The sequence below is a fragment of the Anas platyrhynchos genome, chromosome 14 (assembly GCF_047663525.1).
Source record: "Anas platyrhynchos isolate ZD024472 breed Pekin duck chromosome 14, IASCAAS_PekinDuck_T2T, whole genome shotgun sequence".
NCBI lineage: Eukaryota > Metazoa > Chordata > Aves > Anseriformes > Anatidae > Anas > Anas platyrhynchos.
This window is the reverse complement of record NC_092600.1, coordinates 4,358,361-4,375,327: the sequence shown is the minus strand read 5'-3', so window position 1 is coordinate 4,375,327 and position 16,967 is coordinate 4,358,361. Positions and strand designations below refer to the sequence as shown.

The window sequence follows — 16,967 nt, the reverse complement described above, 5'->3', positions numbered from 1 at the left end:
GCAGCCCCTCCTCGGGATGGAAGAGCAGCCTTGCCAATTTCCTCAGTTTTTTTTTTTTTTTTTTTTTTTTTTTTTTTATGTGTGTTGTTCAGAATTTCTCTGATGGAAACAACAATATTATAGAGCTACGCTGTTCCAGACAGCTCTAATTCCGAATCGGGCAATATTTCTCATCTGTGTAAGAAAAGCTTAATGAACAATGAATTCGCATATTATGAATTTAGTTGTAAATGCACGAATATGTACGAAACACACACCACACGTGTTGCTGCTGTGGCTGGTGTATGCCCAGGGACATGCCATGTGCTGGGGCACTGAAGCTGTGACTCAGTGCCCAGAAATCCCCGAGGCAGCTGCACAGTGATAACAGACCTCAGTGAGCTAGTGGAAAAAAATGTTGTTGATAAGACGCAGCTAATTTGTGGATTAATGGAAAACAGCCTGGGACACTTAATTTTCGGTAACCTCGCAAGGTGAACATGATAAAATCATTCCAGGAGTGTTAGATGTTGTCTAAATTGACTTTCCAGGTTCAGGCTAGGTTTGAGGGTTTAAATGGCTGAGGGCTCGCACACTAAATGAGTTTGTAGGATTTTAGGGTTTCCCTCTACTCCCAGCCTGGAACCAGGAAATTACTTAATGGGTTTTGATTTCGAGTCCTTCTTGTCCCTGCGTACCACAGGCTGAGTACCTGCTGCTAAAACACCCATTGGGAAGCAGGCTACCACAGATCAGTGGCCTGTGTTTCCCTCACTTCTCCTTTGTGGTTCTTCAAGTCCTCCTTTGGGCCAGGCTTTGCAAAGAACGAGGGCTGCAGGCCCCGTCCTATAGGTCCTTTCTACAGCCTATAGCTGCGGTTGTGCACTGTGGTCCAGATGGACCAACCCAGTGGACAGAGCAAAAGCAAAAGGAGATTTAAAATGCTTGGGGCTTGTGAGAACCCAGAATGTGGAGGGGGTTGGGGACTGCATGCCCTGAAGAAGGTGTCTCAAAAATCAGCCTACTGACTAGTTATGTATGTTGTTCTTAATAGCTGTACTTGGAATATGAAACTCTGTATTTATATATTTATTATTTGAAAGGATAAGAGATTTTGAATATTTGGTTTATCTAACAAAAATTGTTGTTATTATTTTTTATGTTCTTATTTAGGACCAACTTTTATTATCGTAGAGACTGGCACAAGCTTCTAGTGCAAACAATCACATCGCCACTGTGAAATGCATCATTTGTCATTAAGGAGCACTGGTAATGTAATTGTTAGGGAGCTACCTTAAAAAAAAAAAAAAAAAAAGCAAACCAGGTGGAAGTGAATTACTTAAAACCAGAACACCTGCTCATGACTTAAGTCTTAATTGTGATCAATTGTTTCCACCTGTAGGTGTTGATGGCTTCACTCAGAAACTTTTTTTTTCCCCCCACTCTGTCTGCTCTTCACAGAGGAAGTTTAATCATTTTTCTGGATTTCCTTTTGCCTTCTCTTTGTAAAAAATGCCTTGTGCTCTTCGGTGGTTCCAAGAAACTTCTTCAAAGGTGAGTGGCGTCTGAGGAAGTTGGTGTTGGTGGTGGAGGAGCTGGTTCCAGGGCACGTCGTACCCTGTGGCTGGAGGAGAGGACATGTTGGGCAAGCACAAAGCTTCAGGAGAAAAGGTAAGTGCAAGAGGCTGAAACTCTCAGCACAGGGCTATGTATGTCAGGCTTGTTGCTTGGGTAGGGATGGATGTGAGCCTCTCCCTGCTTAGCAAGTGGACGCAGCGCCAGGCATTTTGTGAACGGTGGTGACGGTGTTTGTGCGAGGTGGTGGTGGTAAAGTCCTGTGGTTTCTCCAGTGCGTGGTCCTGGGTGTTAGATCAGACAACACTGCTCCTCTGGTTCATTGCTATTTATTATCACCACAGTAGTGGCTGGGGAGGCAAGTGTCAGCATAAAGGGGATGGAGAAAAAGGAGGAGGTCGGGAAGCACAGCCAAGAGCAAAGGTCCTGTCCTCACAGGAGGATGTGTAGGAAGCATTGTGTGATAACGTGACACCCATCAGAAAAGACAGAAATGGAAATGTTAAGTGTGGTAATAACTGCGTCTCCACAGCCTGTTCCAGCATCCTAGAATGAGTTTTGTGGGGGTTCGGCAGCAAAAGGGAGTCAAGGTGGTCCATTGCTAGAAAGGATGTGACAGAAGTCATACTTTTTTTTTTAAAGTCAATTCTTTATTTCCATGTAATATGTTGCACTGTGCATGAGGTATTTGTGTTCTGCACTACTCTGCTTGTTTGGATGATGCTTTGGGAAGAAAACTGTTTGAGAAGGGAGACAAAGCAATCACTGGGCTTCCAGGGTCCTCTCATGCTCCAGTGGTTTGGGTCCCCATTGCAGGGGTTTTAATGCTGCAAATGCATTCTAAACAATGATTTCCCTTATGCAGCAATAACATAAGAATAATTGACCAAACCATCCATCTCTGCTTTCTGTTTAAGAATGATTGATTAGTATGTTTGACAGTTATTAATGTAGCAAACAAATATTTCAGAGAAAGAGGAATAAAAGTCCTAAAAGTGTAAAATACAAACTAGCATCAGCTTCCTCCTGCCTTTCAAGAAGCAGAAACTGTGATCCCTTCTGCCACAGCTGGTGTTTATCTAGAGATAATTTGAGTTTGGCCAGGTGTGTGGCTGGAGATATTAGACACAATCAGGCAGCTTCCCCATGAGTTTGTGTACGTGCTTTTTTTTTTTTTTTTTTTTTTTTTTTTTTTTTTTTTTTTTTTGTTACACTTATGAATTTGTTTCCCTTATCTAGTTAATTCTGCAGCTCCTCATGTATGCAGCAATTTGAGTCAACATGGAGTAAATGTATGTTTTCCATCAGGCTGTCAGGGTGCAATCATTCCCAGCCTGCAGGAGCAATCGCTTCGGCAGAACCTCTCGGAATTAGTGGCAGGAGGGAAGCTCGTCAGTGCCCGCCTGGGTCCCAGCATGAGGATGTGCCATGCAGGGTGCTGGGCTCTGGGGGTCAGCACAGCCAAATGAATGAACGTGGGCCTGGTGAGAGAGAGACATTAGCAGCACTGAATCTTCCTGAAAATTGTGTTCCTCGGTGTTTGGAAACATATGGTTATGATTTTCTTCTTGTGCAGTGCGGCTGAACTATATTTTGCATATAGATTGGGATCAAATGTACTGTGGTAGAAATCTTTCCTAGTTTTCCAGCTTCTATGTATCTGAGCCCCTCATTTGATGACACGATAAAAAACACCTTGCAGACAAGAAGCAAGAATTTTTAAGCCACATATCTTGTTACTTGTTTTTGTAGTGTGAAGTGTGGGGCAGGGAGCTGAGGTACAGCTGGTGGGAGCAGGTGGGGGAGACTCCAAATTGAGCCTGCAGGTTGTAGGGGCTGCAGCCTCAATTAAGCTGATAGAGGCTACCTGTGAACACTTCCAGGGCATGTGTTGTGTTACCCCATTTCACAGTTTGAATCCCTATTTACTGGTATCCCCAAAACTTCAGAGATCACAATACTGGTGCAGTGAGGCCCAAATGTATGTTCTCTGCTGAGCCCCACCTGGGGTGACCTCCCTGCACATATTATACCCATGGCTGTTGTGGACTTGCTAAATGATGGGGTCCAGAGGATGTGTAATGTCTGATGTGCAAAAAATCACATTATTGACTGCTCTGGGGTTGGCCACATCCATAACCATTCCACTCATGCCACGTCTCCCCTTCCCTCCCAGCAAGGCAGGTGAAAGCTGTTGTGCGATTCATTCAAACAGGGTCCCTTGGCTGACAGAGTGTGGGGTTTCAGCTACAAGGTCTTCTTGAGGTCCTCTTTTATTCCAGAGGAAACTGAAGTTTATCCCCTCAGCACCCCACTGAAAGTCAAGTTAGCAATAGGACATGTGGTGCTTGGGAAGGTGACTTCAAAATTTGAACCGAAGGACACTGTGATTTGAAGATCCCATAATAGGAAGTCTGAAATAGATGTTCTCTAGATGCTGGAGTCTGGGATTCGGATCTGATAGAAACCTAATTAAAGTCTCAGTGACATTACCTAGATGCTGCTCAGCTTGGTAAATAACACTTAGAAATTTCTGGAGGTCAGAGAATGTTTTTGTTGAACGGGTGCAGGTGGCTGCAGGGCAAATAATTACTCTTGGTTGAACTTAGAGCCCCCTATTTGCTGTGGTCTACCTACTTTTTTAATACTTTTTTTTTTTTGTTGGTAATTTTGAAATACAAACTCGAGAAATCAGGCTCAAGAGGTTATTAGCATTTCACTTTTCTGTCATAACACAGAAGCAGGCATCGTCTGGGAAGGGACTGATTGCCTGTGCTGTTGCTGCCTTGTTGCTGAACCAGAAAACCTTCTATTAGTTTATGGAGATGAGATTTAGACTTACACAAAAACTTGACACCATGCCATGTTTTTAATTAGTTTTCTTGAAAAGATACATGAGGTGACACATGCACACACCGTCATTTCTTAGCGTGGCTGCTAAGGAGAAAGTCTTTGGTTCTGAAATTTGTATCTTTCTTGCAGGTAACTCATTTTATAATTGTAATTTAAATAGGTCAGGACCACGTTCCTCTAGTTTTACTCTTCCAGAGAAACCACCTTGCTTCTTCACTTGGCCTGTTGCTTTTAATGAGAGAGTATCTAGATTTGATCCCAAGTAAATATAAAAGCAACATGTGAAATCAGAACCTGATGCTTGATAAATTTCACCATTATGTAATTTTAGAAGAAACTGAGCCCTTTCGTTATTTCTTTTCCTTATCAGTTTTAGTTTTAAGACCATTGGTTCCTCAGATCTCCAGGTTTGAGTGGGATTATTAGTGGAGCCTGGTCTTGTGGCCTCTTCAAGGCCAACTAACATTTTGAAGATCTCTTCTCTGGAAAGTAAGCAACTTTACATAGGCAAGTCAGTGTGTGTGTGTGACATGATTTGTTGTCTGATCACCCTAAAACATCTCCCAAACTGCTCAGTGCCTTTCAGTTTCATATTTTGACAGATTAACAGCTGGCAATATGTCCCATAGCCTTTGGTAAATCCAGCTTTAATTAACTGACATTTTAGTGGTCCCTGGCTTCAATATAACTTAATTTAATTTGTTGGGCATGATTCTGTATGCATGAAGCCTGTAGCCAAACTTGCGTTCACATCCCTGCTGTAGCAGTGCCAGTCCACCATCAGCTACTTGCAAGTGTTATTAAGAGCTGGTCCAGAGCCCAGATAAAGGCAGTGCAGAGATAGCAGGAGGCTTCACAAGCTCTGTGACTATGTATTCGTAAATAAGTGATTTATTTTATTTTAGAGGAGGCATGGAGGAGTGAACTCTGCTGGAGGAGTCCTCCCTGGTATAGGGTGGTGTGTGCTGTGGAGCTGGGGTCTCTCACACATGTTCCTGCAGCTCCCTCCTCCCCAGCTCAGTTTAATATTGTCCCCAGCCAGCAGTGAGAAACCTCCAGAAGACACCAAGAAATACTCATTTGCAACCTTGCTGGTGTTTTTGGTTGGCTTTCTAAAGGGATAGAGAGGAACTGAGCTGCTGAGCTCTTGTTGTGTTTAGGGAATCCATCTTCTGCAGTTCCTTAGAGAAATATAATTTGAATAATGTGTTTCCACTGAAACAGGTATTTTAAATGTAAAATAGAAATTGTAAACCTCTCTTTGATTAAACTTATTTTGGGTTCCTTTTCCCATCCTGTGTCTGGGCTCCAGCCCTGGAAGATAAGCCAGAAAAATGTCTCACTGCTCTTCTAATGTGGGTCATATTTGTGCTGTTGAATGAAGCTGTCTGTAGCCTAAGAGTACACAAAAGATGTGCAGAATGTAAGCTGTACAAATGTTAGCACTTGAGCCCAAAGGCCCCTATTAAATTGGCCCACATATTTGCATGTGTATTTACTTAATTCCTTCCTTTTTACCTATTAAATTCAGTGTGCCAGGGGAATGTTTCTGTGGTTTATTTGCAGGTCAGCTGCACCACTTCTCGCCTACAACTAGTGTTGTTGTATCAATCTCTACAAAAATAATGTTGGTTCAGTATGAAGCTAAAATACTGTGTTTATAACCTAAAGTTTATGCCTCACATGCACTGGTCACTGTGCCTCTAGCTGGAACACAGCCAGCTATTTCTCTGTGTTGTGTATTTGTTCTCCTCAGTGGCCCAGGAGTACAGACATGTCCTGTAGTGATGTGAACTGGTTTGGTAATGTTATGTTCATCTAGGACCTCTTTGTTCTGGTGGTGCTGTACAAAAGCCTTTATAAGCTGATACAGGAGTAGCTTTAGAGTACTCATTTTCACATACCTGTCTGTTGCAATTCCTGAAGGGCACATTTTGTGCCTGTAAGGGTTTCATTTCCCTATGGGAGGGCGGGGGAATCTTGTCAAAACATCACTCTTCAAGCAGGTACTAAAACACGTGTTTTAAAGATAAATGTCATGACACCCCTATTTTACTCTTCTGTAGCTATAATGAACAGTAATTTGATAAGCGTACCCTGGGTGGCTTGGAGAGGCTATACCAGGCTTGGTTTGATGGCTTTGCTGCCTCTGTATTCATCACCTTTGTCGCTTAGAGACAGTTTCTCCCGAGCTCGTAACCTCAGTGGCTGCTTTCCATCCCTCACCGAGCTGCTGTGATTGAGCCTCCTCCCTGCTGTGATCTCAGCCTCCTTCCAGCCGTGTTTATTTAAAACAGCCTTAATGGTGCTGGAATCAGGGAAAGGTTGGGGTTGGCAGGGACTTAAAGCCCACCTGGCTCCAATCCCCTGTCATGGATAGGGACATCTCCCACCAGCCCAGGTTGCTCAAACCCCATCCAGCCTGGCCTTGGGCACTTCCAGGGTTGGGGCACCCACAGCTGCTCTGGGCAGCCTGCTCAGCACCTTGCCACCTTCATAGTAAAGAATTCCTTCCTTACATCTAATCTACATCTCCCTTCTTTTAGTTTAAAACCATTCCCCTTGTCCTATCTCTATCCGTCCATGTAAAAAGTTTCTCTCCATTTTTTCCTATAAGCCTGCTCTAAGAACTGAAATGCCACAATGAGGTCTCCCCAGAGCCTTTTCTTCTCCAGGCTGAACATTCCCAGCTCTCTCAGCCTTTCTTTCTAGAAGAGGTGCCCAGCCTTTGATCATCCTTGTGGCCTCCTCTGGACCCACTCTAACAAGTCCAGGAATACGAAGGAACTGTGCATGACCTGGTGGTGTAAGGTGCTGCCAGGAACAGCTACAGAATAAAAATAAAAAGCCAATCTGCCTGCAAAGCCATGGATGACAGGAGGATGAGCAAATCCTGCTGCTGACAGGTAGTGATGTACCTGACAAAATGCTCATCCCTGCAAGCAGGCACGGATCCTGGCCTCTCCAGCTGTGCTCCTCTCATGTGGGGCAGGAGGAGGCAGCTCCCAGCCTCACCCACAGCCCCTCAGAGCCCACCCCAAGGCCATTTACCATGCTCAGGATACGCTGCAGCTATGGTTTGGTACAGTTTGAATAATTAAGTAATAGTTAAGTTAAATATATATATATAGACACACATACAATCACCTCAATGCATCAAGGATTTAAAGGAAAAAATAACTCCTTGATCCTCTTGGTGCAATATTGCTTCTACAAACTCTTCAGCAGGGACTGGGAAACCTTGCTGATATTCTGAATATTGCTAAATGTTGCCTTTAACCATGCAGTGTTTTAGCACGCAGAGGATGAAATTAATGAATCTGATGATAATGAAGGTATAACTGAATGAGATGAGTGTTATGCCTAGAAGCTAATCATCAAGCAATTCAAGTGAGGCTGCAATTATAAGATTAAGATTTGTGTGATAACATTGTTTACCTTTATATAAACCAAAATCCAATACTTAATAAAGCAGCAGCAAATTAAGTTAGGGGAGAAGAAAATATAAGGGGTGTGGGGGGGCAATCTCTTACCTGTCACCAGACAGGTAGATCGGTTGCTGTATCTGTTGCTCAGAAAAAGCCTGGCCTTTCTGGAGGCTGAAACAACAAAACCTTCTGGGGGCCCTGGGGGAGGCAGGGGCTCACCAAGGCAGGTGGAGACAAAACCTTTGCTGTCTGTGCTGCAGGTGGTTGTGGTGGAGTCCCAGTCATTGTCCATGTGTGGGTTTTAGGAAACCAGGAAGGTTTTTCTGGTGACTCTTCACCAAGGCACCAAGTGAAGCACTGCAAGTATCTGCCTGCCCCCCCTATTCTCAGCCTGTATCTGGGAGCTTCGTTAAGAAGCACAACTTGGAAATGAAAGATTTCTACCTGCACGCAACCAATGGCTGATGGAGCAATATGTGCAATAGAAAAAGGTCTGAGCAAGGGAGCTGGATCTCTGCATGCAACTCCTTGTTGGTTAGCCCACTTTTTGCAGCCATCCACAGGAGGCCAAGTGTGGTCGCCCCAGCAAGGGGGACAGGCAGGGTGTGTGTGTGTGGGGGAGACCCGTTCATTTGGCTTGGGGAGAGGGAAGTACTTGTGTATTTTGGGACAGGAGGGAGGACTGGACTTATTTCGAGTGGGTAAGGTCAGTGCTCTGAGAAGAAGGCTGGAGAAAATGCGAGTGGAGCATCTAGGGGCAAGTGAAACCTGCCCAGGAAGCATCCCAGAGCAGTGTATGAAATGTGCTGGTTTTCCCTGGAAAAAGCCAAAAGTCGGGCAAGAATCATTCAGTGGAAACCCAGTCCTTAGAGGCTGTGAGGGAGAAGGAGGTCTGCCCCAGGGGCACTGGGCTGGAGTGTTTTAGGGATTATTTTGGCTACCTGCTGCCAGCGTTAGAGCCTTTTCCACCACACGATGGCATCAGTTAGGCACTGAAGGAAGGCAAGGCTGCAGAAGGACCTCGGGAGACGAGAGTGGGTTTAAAATAAAAACAACATTCCAAAATTAATAGCAGACTAGTATGAAACGGGTATTTGTCACACAAGTGTCTTCCTCAAAATTATATTATCGAGGAGCTTATTTCTGATGCATAAAATGAAATTGCCACTCATCAGATGAGCCAGCACGGCTGCTGACGGTGGGACTAGTGGTGTGAACAAAATTTTGCTTGCGAATGCTTTTCTGTTTGTGCATATGAGATCTAAGTGGGTTTCGGTTCTCTGCTAGGTCTCGTAAAGGCCATCGGTTGTTTGCTGTAAGCTCACAACAAATATTTACCCTTGTCTGATGCTCTCCTAACGTGCTGCCTAAGGTCTCTATTGCAGTTTGTTTTATGCGAGTCCTCATTTAGATGCTCTGTGCTTCGCGGACAAACACACATACATAATTTCTTCTCAGTCCTTTTTCAGGGCTTCCTTTTATCTCTTGTGTGTCCTCAAAAATTGTTTAAAGTGAAAACGTAGCTGGATATTTGTGGTGCCCCATACTTCTCTGTCCATAATCACAAGCTGGCCTGAGATTTATGTTAATTTAGATCCTTTTGTAGTTATTACAAGAAGTAATTGCAGAATACTTTAGTACTTCTTGGTCTTTCCTGAGACTTCCAGAGTTGTGAATAATCTTTTTTTTTTTTTTTTTTTTTTTTTAAAATCTGAAATCCTTTTTTGTACCCTATATTTGTGCTATTCTCCAGGAAGATGAAGAGTATCCCAGTGTGGCCACACACCTATACAAACGGCTTTTTTTTTAAAAAAAAAAACAACAACAAAAAAAAACAAAACAAAACACAATCCAACTCCTTCTTGGTTCCTGCTATGACTTATCTCTGCTTTTTCTATTTTTGTTGATTTGGTTTTAAAAGCACAGGTTATCAAAATGTCATGCTAGTGGACGTAGCTCCTGGTGTCACAAGATTATGGCAAGTCATTTGGAGATATACGAAGTGTTAACCATAGGTTCTCTTTTGCCTTGCTTTACAACTTATAGCTGCCAACAGCTTATTTTCTTCAACTGCTGCGTAATGTTTCAGCTTTTGTAGGGCTTGCCGAATTTGTGTCTTGTTTTCTCATTGTTTTAGAAGAAATAGTAGGCTTTAAGGTCTTTACTGCATGTATAAGGCAGAACAGGGGCATAAGATAGTGAATTGCCTTAATAACCCTTCTAATCATCTAACCAGCAAACTTGTATGGCCCACATAATGTAAAGCAATGCTGAGCCTCCATTCAGCTGTACCATAATGTGCACACTCTTTTGTTCCTCTTGCAGCTATCAATTTATTTCTGAAGCATGAAGTGCTTTTGTAAGTGGTATTATAACAATGACCGATGTGCTTGATCTTGCATGTACTTCACACATGGAAACCCCACTGAAGTCAATCGGTATTTGAGCTAGAGGGCTTCCAAGCCTGGCCTGCAATTTCTGTCTGGGACAATATTCAGTCCCTCAAGAAAAGGAGGGGGGGGGGGGAAAAAAAAAGAAACCCAAAAGACATTGCTTGACTTGATGTATTTTTTCAGCATGGCTGATACAGGAAAGTTAAACAAGATGAGACTGACACAGAGACAAAGAAAGGCTTTTTCAAAACACAGCCACTCTCTGCAATGGCTCTACCCTGGCTCCTCAATTAACTTTATCTGGATGGTCTCTGACAACACTTTCAGATTAGCACTTCAAAATAACCAGGACGTCACCCCTTCCTCATAGCAGCCCCGATGGCCCATGAACGGACGAGGGTATCCAATTTAAATCACTTATTTCTGCTCACCCTCAGCTACTCCCCAGTGCTCCTGGCTCCTCTCCTTGAAGAGGCAGTGCTGGACTGTGCTGTGGTATGGAAACTCAGGACTCTGCCTCAGATGTAGCTCTCCCAGCACAATGTGGTTAGGGTGGTGTTGGCTATTCTGCTTTTTTATTATTTTTTTTTTCCCTGTAGAATTTGAGGGGTGATTGCAGCTGTGGGTGGCTTTTGTTAGTCTGCAGGAATAAATTCCCCATGGTCTCTTCTGGGTTTGGTATCCTGGGCAATAGCACTTACCTGAGAGAAGAAAACATTCATTTCTGGTGTCTGTTTCCCTCCTTTCTGCCAACAGAAGTGTTTCTTATTTTTATTTATTTTTTAAGTGCCTGAGGAGGTAGTTTTTGTCTTTTGATTTCAGAAATGTTTGACAACTCCTGTTACCAGCTTTTTGTTTGAAATGTGCTGGAAATAGTCCTATTATTTTGCCTTCAATTCTACCTTCCTTTTATAGTCCATTTTAACTTCTTAATAGTGTAGATGTAACATATCATTATATAATTTTCCCTACATTTGAACACATCCATGTAATGGCTTTTTACCCTTCTTGGTTTAAGGCTCCTTCCTTATCCATCCATCATCAATTTATTTTAAGCATTTCCTAGAAAAGGCAATAAGGAAATAAGAAAAAAATAGGGAATAAAAAGGCAAACGATATAATTGCAAACTCGGTTCTTTTGGCATCAAAGCTTTGGCGTCTTTGACAGAAAACCCGCAGGACTCCAGAGCCTGGCATATGACAGAACGCCTCCAGCGGCTTCGCGCATTTGCATTCACGGCGATACAAAAACTGTTTCAGATGGAGTTTGGGGCGAGTTTTTGCTTTATTTTTGCAGAAGTACTGCCCTGAATTTTGGACAGCAATTGCACAGCCTTGTGTCTTGTGGCAAAACAACTTGCTTTGGTGTTAGTGTAGTTTTTTTTTTACCGGTGGCTCCAGCAGAGACAGAGAGGGCAAGCGCTCCCGTTCCTGACCCTGCGTGAAGCTGTGCCCGACCCTTCTGGGTGAGCAGCTGGTGGGGAACGGCCTTCAAAATGCACCACTTGTCTGACAGCATGGAAAGTAAACTGTCACCTGCCAATCCCTATACCATGGAATACACCTCTTGGAATTTACTTCATCAAATTTCAGTCTTAGGACTGAGTATGGCAGGAAGCAAAAGGTAAATTGGCTTTTTTTTTTTTTTTTTTTAAACTTCAACTCTACTTGCACAGCTCTACCCTCATACATAATGTATTCCTAAAAATGTATGCAGGTTTGAGCTGGCTGAACATGGTCCCCTGGGTTAGAATCAGTGCTACTTACAAGCTCGTGACGTGCCGGGTTGGTCCCCCCGTGCAGAAGGTCTGCGAACGGATTTCCCCCAGCCTTGCAGAGGTGAGCTGGTGCTTTCAGAGCAGTGGGAGGAATTCCTAGAAGTGCTTCTGGGCTTCAGAGAAAGAAGCAGAGTGTGCCATAAAGCTTGGACAGTATGTTTACAGCACTGTCATGTACAAAAAAATAAAAAGAGGAAAGAGGAGGCTGGATGCTGAGGGAGAGAGTGCAGAGCCCAAACTGAGCAGAAGTTCAGGTTTGAAACCAGAATTGCTTGGAGCTTGCCTAGAAAGGGAAATTAGTCCCCAGCACAGTAGTGATTTGGCTGCAATTCTTAGGATCCAAACCCAAATGTAACTTGATGTTCAGGTGTGTTTGGGTGGGATTTTCTGGCCTGGCACATTTCTACAAAGAATGCTGCCTGCAGGACAACCTTGTACGCAGTGACCATCACCTGCAGTCATTATAGGATGTGCAGTTCTGAGCTCTTAATTAACAATCAAAGAGATGTGGTCCTTCTTTAATGCCTCCCAGCCTGAGGCTCCACGTTATGTTGTTCTGTACCATGCTGCTGCTCCTGGAACAGCAACCAGCCAGAGCTGAGAGCAGCAGAGGGGTCACCATGAAGCTTGCCCAGAGCAGAGCTAATTGTAGGCTGCAGGAGTGCAGGAGGTCTGTAGTACATGTTTTTTTTTTTTTTTTTTTTCTAAAAATTATTTTTTGTTTATTTTTTTCCTCCATGGTAGACATTTTCCCAGGCTTTTTGACCATGAAACTCTACCTGGTGCAGAGGAGGAGAACTAGCAGCAACCTCTCTGTTCGCCCCTTGCCAGTGTGTAAGAGTGCTGGGGGTGGCTCTGCTTGGGCAGCATTGCTGTTTTGTTTCCTCTGCTGGTGGATGGCAAGGAAAACATCTTTGTCTAATGAGGACTTTCCTTACTAAACAGCGGGAGGCTTGGTCAAGCTCTAATTCTTGGAACTCCCTTTAAATGAGAGATAGGCATATGCTGGTGATTATTTTATGCCAGATTTATTTTATAATGTGATTGTTGGCAGTTAACTGCTGGGAATTTTCCCCATAAATTTAACTGAGACTCATCAAATTAAATTCAGCTAGAGGCTGAGGCACTCCACTCCATACCTTTCCTTTCCTCTGCTTCTGCTGCCAGTCCCAAATACAACCGGAGCTTCCCTTGGCCAGCAGCCCTGCTCCAGGCTCAGCAAAGTTTTCTCTTTTTGCGAGAACAAAAGCTGGAGCGAGCCTGGAGCAGTCCCTTCAGACTGGCAGCGTGCACAGAGCAGGCAACAGATGCTGGTGTTTTTTGTAAACCCAAAACCTAATTATGCTCAGAGCAGTCCCAGAGGTCTGGGAGGAAAAAAAAAAAAAAAGAAATAACAACAATTTGTGGATTCCAGTTATCATGGCTGGGTTTTAAAGCAGCAGAACGTTTTTTTGGTGATGCTCCCTCTCTGTGGCCTGAGGAAAGCAGGCAGGTTGGGTGCAGTGATGGGCAGTGGGAGCTGAGTGCACCCCGGGGGCACTGAGCCAGGGATGGGGCTGAGAGGTCAGGGGGGAACTGGGCAGCCTGGGTGAGGGCAGGTGAGGCTGCTCCTGGGGTGCTTTTAGGGAACTCTGTCAGATTAGAGTGTCAAATTCCAGTGTGAATCTGCACAGCTTATTATTTTTGTTGTTTCTGAGTGGGTAGGTCTTGTTTTTGTCTGTCTTGCACAGGCTTCGTTCTTGTCAAAGCGTCTGCCCTGCAGGCCTGGGCAGCTGGGGAGCCTTGACCCTTTTCTGAGCCAGGCTCCCAGACAGCACGAAAGAGCCCAGAATATGAAAACTGCCTCTCAAGAAAAACATAAATTATAAAGTGAAAAACAATTGCTTTCTGCCAGGATATGGTTTGTGTACCCCCAAAGCAGAAGGAAAAACTCCATGGAGGAAAAGCGAGGCACTTCCCAGAGCCCTGAGGGGCCTGGTGGAGCTCCCAGTTCAACTGGATGAACAGCCCAGGGCAGGTTTTGCACAACAGCTTTTGTCTCTCTGCAAATCTCCTTTCAGACACAGAAGGCTGGTGATAGCTTCCATGTGTGAATCAAAACCTAAAAGGTTTTTATGCTGCGTGCTCCGTGCTCCGCTTATGCGTGATGGAGGGGCAATGTTACAGCCTGAAGAAGATTGCTCTGAATTGTGCTTGCACAACACCCTGGCAATAATTGGGAAGTAAACCAGTTCCTGCAAGCCACTGGGGTCCTCTTGCAGAAACATCTTCTCTGGAGGGCTCAGAAAGGTGGGAGAGGAGGCAGGGACAGGGGCAGCAGAGAGAGGACGGCAGCTTGCAGAGGGGTGAGCTCTGCCTGGAGTCCATCAAAGCGCTGTGCTGATTGAGAATCTGCTCGTTAGGCACTTATTTGTCCTGGGAGGTGTGCTAGGTTCAGCCCTGGCACAGCTCAAGGAAAGCAAATGCTGAGACAACAGTTGGACAAAGCTGGATCAGTCTTTTTAGTACCCTGGCATGATTTGTTGCAGCTGAGTCCTTCCAGCAAATCCTTAAGATTTTCAGCAGCTATAAGCTTTTTATAGCAAATCAGATTTTTGCACCCATCTGGTTGACTGGTTATAAACATACATCTCTCAAGTTGGCTTGTTAGGTTTTGTCAGTATTAAAAAGGAAACCCACAATGTGCAGCGGTGTATTCATCTGTAGCTGCTTTTGATGACTTATGCCTCTTGCAAATGAACACAAATAACCAAGAAAAGTGGTTTGCTTATGAAATCCTGAAGAAAAAAGCCTAAAACCCAGCGAAGCAACAGGTTGGCTTGTTGAAAACACCCAGGCAAGCTGACCATGGTAGCTACTGAGAGTTGAGCACGACTGTTGGATGTTGTTGGCATTTTTGCTGGATTAAATGATCACATCTACAAAGGGTCTGAAGTGTTTTTACTGTTAAGATTCTAGCAGCAAAGCTGAAAGAGGGTCACAGCAGTTTTAGACCTCACTGCTGCTTCAAGATGTAGCCCAGGACAAACTTACAGCTAAGTCCTTCTGCATTCCTTAAAACCAAATACTTATTCGGTTTAAGGTGTGGAAAGGATACAACTGCATTTCTGCAGTGTAGTGGACATGAGGAAGGAGCTGGGTTGGGTTTGTGGCCTGGTTACCCTGCCTGATGAAGTGCCAGCGATGGTTGGTAGTGACCTCTCCTCCAGCATGTGCATGGCTTCAGAGTATTTGATTTAGGGAATCTCTGATGCTTCAATTTATTTTAAGACCCCAGTGGGCAGTGGAATCAATGGGGTGAGTGCTTCAAGTGGAAACCTCTGCCCACTGCCAAAGGGGACATGGGGGACTTCACGTGTTGGGGCCAGGCAGCGTGGGGCTCCCGGCTGGCAGCTGGCTTTGAGGTTCATCCCCTGTGGGATGTGCAGGGCCCCAGAGCTGTCTGCAGTGTGCAAGGTGTGATCTTGGCAAGGGGAGTGCTCTTCGTGGAGCAGCCGACTCTTTCCGCAGAGCCTTTCAGGCAGATCTGCAGTTCTGAGCTTTTTATAGCAAGTCAAATTTCTTCACCCATCTGCTTGTCTGCTTATGAAAATGCATCCCTCTGGTGCACTTGTTACATTTCATTACTGTTAAGTAAAATAAAAAGTCAACACACCTTGCCTACCAGTTTATTCATCTGCATCTGCTTTTGATGGAGTGCATCTCCTATAAGGAGGCGCACAGATGCTCTGGATGTGCTCATCGCCCCCTGCCACAGCTTTCAGGTCCCTAATAATGAAATCAACTTTGTTAATGACAAGTGTAAAGGTAACATGCAGCAAACTGAATGGCCGCACTGGGTAGCTTTCCAGGCGGATGTATGTTGGATATGTGATGCAGATGCTGTCTTTCATGAACAATTAAATTTCCCTTGATTACACCCTCCTGAGAAGGACAAGTAGAAAAAGAGGCAGTATTGTTAATGGGGAGCTTTAGCTCTGATTGCTTAAGTGCCTTCACGAAGATAAGATTCAGTAAAAAGTCAGTTAACACATGTGAATGGAAATGTTAGAAGTTTGCTTAGGCCTCAGACGTTGCATTTATCAGAGACTTCTGGTGCCATGGCCATGGTCTGTGCTCCCTCTGCATCTCTGCTGGTCCTGGTCTCACTGGGGAATGACAACACACAGCTCTGGTCCCCAGGGATGGCCACGTTAGCTTGCTCTAATTTTGTCTCATTGTCTGCAAGGTCTTAAAAATTAAGAACGCTGCGCATGTTTTATTGCACAGAATATAAACAGTCAGCCCTCAGTGGGAAAGTTAATTAAAATGGCCAATGCATCATATTCCCAATCATCTGAATACTGCTTGGTGCTCCCTGAGCCCTGACATGTGCCCTCAGGACGTGCTGCCCAAACCCAGCTTGTGCAGACCCAGATGCGCAGGCAGCCAGGCTCATGAGATGCTCTGAGGTTCATCGTATGCTAAAATACAAGAGCTGTTTGTTGTAAAGACAAAAACGTCCAATTCTAGCCCAATGCTACACTTCAGACTAAGACACAGCTAATGAAATCGTGCCTCAGATTAAATACTAATTTTCTTCCTTTCCTCCTGCCTTTCTCTTCCACCGTGTCTAACTGCAAGTTTCCAGGTCCACCTGCTTGGGGTTAAAAGGGTTCACTCTGTTCTTCTTTCTCTATCTTTCCATCATCTTAACGCTTTTTTGTTGTTGTTGTTTCCTTCCATTTGCTGGCATTTCCTTAGCTGGTCGATGGCTAAAGTGGATTGTTAAGAACCAATTTTACAGCTTATACGAAGGCGCTAATATCCACTGACACTTGCTTCAAATCGCACTTTAGGTGGCCGTGTTCTGCCTCCTTTCACTTCCTTGTCATTTTACTTGGGAACAGTGTCAGCCCTGTCCTGATCTGGCCAGCAGCTGATCAGCTGCCACATTTCAGTAACTGGTAAAGCTATTCCAA

The 16,967-nt window shown here is 44.4% G+C and overlaps 1 long non-coding RNA gene across 2 annotated transcripts; it reads left to right on the top strand.

Moving 5' to 3' along the window:
- Nucleotides 1–1,370: 1,370 nt before the first annotated feature.
- LOC106016814 (uncharacterized) lies at nt 1,371–16,317 on the top strand. Of its 2 annotated transcripts, none has more exons than XR_011803402.1 (4): nt 1,371–1,650; nt 11,379–11,852; nt 11,946–12,067; nt 13,737–16,317. It is a non-coding gene; the product is annotated as an uncharacterized lncRNA (long non-coding RNA). The 2 variants fall into 2 exon arrangements; XR_011803401.1 differs by having other exon boundaries at nt 1,373–1,650; nt 11,397–11,852.
- Nucleotides 16,318–16,967: the final 650 nt, after the last annotated feature.